Below are 4,103 nucleotides of genomic sequence, written 5' to 3'. Positions count from 1 at the left end.
CCACCAGTCTGCTCTATGTCTATGAGTCTGTTCCAATTTTATTTGTTCATTAAATTTCAAATATAAATGAAATCATATGGTATTTGTCTTTCTCTAACTGACTGATTTCACTGAGCATAATACCCTCTAGGTCCATCTATGCTGTTGCAAATGGTAAGAGTTCATTCTTTTCTTATGGCCCAGCAATATTTCATTTATATATGTACCACAGCTTTTTATTTACTTGTCTACTGATTGGTCTTGGATTGCTTCCATATATTGACTATCTATATATATAAAAGCCTAAGTGATCGTCCGACCATTTGACCTATCGCCCAGTAGCTATTATGTGCAATGACCACCAGGGGGCAGATGTTCCAACCAGTAGAGGAGAGAGCCTGATTCCTCGCAGAATCAGCCATGGGTTAGCTTGCTGCTGGAGCACTGTCTGCCCCAAATCAGCTTCACCCGCACCCCGGACCCAGAGATTGGTTTCAGTCTGATCCCCGCAGGACAGACCAAAGGACCCCATTGGTGCACAAATTCATGCACTGGGCCTCTAGTTATAAATAACACTGCAGTGAACATAGGGGTGCATATATTCTTTTGAATTAGTGTTTTGTGATTCCCCAGAAGTTGACTTGCTGAGTCATAAGGCAGTTCCATTTTTATTTTTTTGAGGAAACTCCATACTGTTTTCCATTAGTGGTTGCACCAATCTGCATTCCCACCAACAATGCACGAGGTAGTGGCTGCACCAATCTGCATTCCCACCAACAACGCACGAGGCTTTCTTTTTCTCCACATCCTCACCAACACTTGTCATTTGTGGATTTGTTGATGATAGTGATTCTGACATGTGAGGTGATATCTCATGGTTTTCATTTGCATTTCTCTGACAATTAGTGACTTTGAGCATCTTTTCATATGTTTATTGACCATCTTTGTTTCTTTTTTAGAGAAGTGTCTCTGAATAAACATTTTACTAAAGAAGATATACAAAAGACCAACAAATACATGAAAACTTGTTCAATATCACTAGTCATTAGAGAAATGCAAATCAAAATCACCTTACACCTATAAGAATGGTCATCATCAAAAAGACAAGAGATAGATGCTGGTGAGGGTATGGAGAAAAGGGTGCCCTTGTTCACTGCTGATGAGATTGTAAACTGATACAGCCACTATGGATGAGAAAGCAAGCTGAGAGCAGATAAACCTGCCCTTACTTGTTCCACCATGACCACGCCCTTGGCTTCTGTAATCTTGCTTGCTTCTTGCATCAGCCAACCGCCCAGGCTGCCACATGTGTGGAAAGACCCCTGAATACCCAGAAGCTTATCATATATAAAAGAAGGTCAGAACCCGGATGCGAGACTCAACCTCTGGAGGAGACCTTGCTGAGCCAACACCGGTGCAAATAAAACAGTTCTTTTCTGAATCTCTGGGTGCATATGGTTTGTAGCTTCCCGCCAGCCTGATTTCTGCCATAACATGGAAAACTATCTGGAGGCTCCTCAAAAACTTAAAAATAGAAGTACCATATGATCTAGCAATTTTACTTCTGGCAATATATTGAAAGGAAATAAAAACACAAAATTGAAAAGGTATCTGCACCCCAATGTTCATAGCAACATTATTTACATTAGCCAAGATATAGAAACCTAAGTGCCCATTGACAGATAAATGGATAAAGAAGTTGTGCCATATATATATTTTAGAGGCCCAATGCACCAAATTCGTGCAAGAATAGGCCTTCCTTCCACCGGCTACCAACACCAGCTTCCCTCTGGCACCCGGGACACGGGCTTCCCTTGCAACCCTGACTTCATCTGGAAGGTCATCCAGAAGGATGTCTAGTCTAATTAGCATGTTATGCTTTTATTATTATAGATCAGCTATGTTTTTGTATATCTCTGTTGTCAAAACTTTTTTTTTCCTTCTAATCCAAATGGTATTTCAGGTAGTTTTTAGTTACATCACAAATTTTTAACTCTTGATTACATTATCTTTATGGATTAAAGTGGGACATTTACTCAATAGCACTTTTGTGTCTGCAAATCACTGACACTCTGAACCGCCAGTGATAAATAATTATAGAGAAGTGATGCCCTCAAGGAGTTCACAGTCCAGCAGGAATGATTTTGCAGAGCAATAAAAAATGAGAAGTATTTTTATGTCATATGGAATATACACGTGAGCGAAAAAGAATAAAAATAATTTATGTTTCCAAGAAGTGGGATCCTGGGTCAAACTGCAGTTCCATATTTAATTTTTTGAGGAATCTCCATACTGTTTTCCACAGTGGCTGCACCAGGCTGCATTCCCATCAGCAGTGCACTAGGGTTTTTTTCCTATATCCTTACCAGCACATGTTGTTTGCTGATTTACTGATGGTAGCCATTCTGACAGGCATGAGGTGATACCTCATTGTAGTTTTATTTTGCATCTCTCTGATGATTAGTGACATTGAGCATTTTTTCATATGTCTCTTGGCCATCTGTATGTCCTCTTTTTAGAAGTGTCTATTAAGGGCCTTTGCCCATTTTATTTACCTTCTATAATTGAAACTTTGTAGCCTTGAGAGGAGCTCAGAGCCAGCCAGGGCGGGCGGGAGGGAAGCTTGGCTTCCTCCATCGCCAGGGGCAACCCACTCCTGCTCACTCCAGCTCCGTGGCCACGGCCGGCTGAAAGCAGGTATCTGGGGTTTATTTACCTTCTATAATTGAAACTTTGTTGCTTTGAGTGGAGCTCAGAGCAGCCGCTCTGCGGCTGGTGGGAAGCTTGGCTTCCTTTATCATTGGGGCAACCAAGCCTCCTGCTTGCTCCAGTTCCGTGGCTGCTGGCCGCCATATTGGTTGGGTTAATTTGCATGTAGTCACTCTGATTGGCTGGTGGGCATGGCTTAAGGCATAGCGAAGGTACAGTCAATTTGCATGTTTGTCTTTTATTAGTGTAGATGTGTGTGTGTGTGTCTGTGTGTGTGTTAGAGAGAAGAGTGAGAATAGAATATTATTCAGTCATTTTTTAAAAAAGGAATCCTGTCATTTGTGACAACATGGTTGAATTTTGGGGGCATTATGCTAAGTGACATAAGTCAGATAGATAAATACTGTATAATCTCACTTATATGTGAAATCTTAAAAAAAAACAAAAAACTTTCTTCCTTCCTCTCTAAAATAAATTAAAATATATTTTTTCAAAAAAAGAGAAAATCCCAAGCATTCTCATCACAAGGAAAAAAATGTTTTTTTGCCTTCTCTTTTTATTTTATCCATATGAGGTGATGGATGCTAACTAAATTTATCGCAGTAATTACTTCATAATATATGTAAGCTAAACCATTATGCTATACACCTTACACTTATACAGTGATGTATACCAATTATATCTCAATAAAACTGGCCCTGGGTGGGTAGCTCATTTAGTTAAAGCATCATCCTAATATGCCAAGGTTGCAGGTTTGATCCCCAGTCAGGGTACAGACAAGAATCAACTAATGAGTGCATAAATAAGTGAAACAATAAATTGATCTTTCTCTCTCTCTCTCTCAAAAATCAATCAATCAAAAATGCTAAGTGTGTTTATTTTTAAAAATCAATTTAAAAAAATTTAAAACTAGAAGAAAAAAAAGGAGAGCCCCTAAGCACAAACTTTTCCTAAGATAGATCTCCTAAGCAGACGTTAAATCAATCTCAGAATACAGTCATATAGTAAAGACCAACAGCTCAAGATAAAGGCATTCTCTCCTTTTCATAACATGAAAAGGTAAAGGGAGAAAGGCAAATAAATAAGTTAGCCATATAGAGTAGAAGAAACAAAAACTTTGAAACTAACCTCACAGAACCTGGTTTCAAATGCCATTCCACCAGTTCCTTTTTAACTTGAGTAAAGTTAAGTAACTTTGCACCTTGATATTTCTTATGAAAATCCAGAGAGAACCAAGATGGCGGCATAGGTAAACACCGGAGTTTGCTGCCTCGAACAACCACTTCAAAAATACAGCTAAAAGACGGAAAGGACATCATCCAGAACCACAGGAAGGCTGGCTGAGTGGAAATTCTACAACTAGAAGGAAAGAGAAAAGCATACCAAGACTCAGAGGAGGCTCAGTGCGGAGGTAG

Source organism: Myotis brandtii, unplaced genomic scaffold (genome assembly GCF_000412655.1).
Source record: "Myotis brandtii unplaced genomic scaffold, ASM41265v1 scaffold82, whole genome shotgun sequence".
NCBI classification, from domain to species: Eukaryota; Metazoa; Chordata; class Mammalia; order Chiroptera; family Vespertilionidae; genus Myotis; species Myotis brandtii.
Note: the sequence above shows the minus strand (reverse complement) of the source record.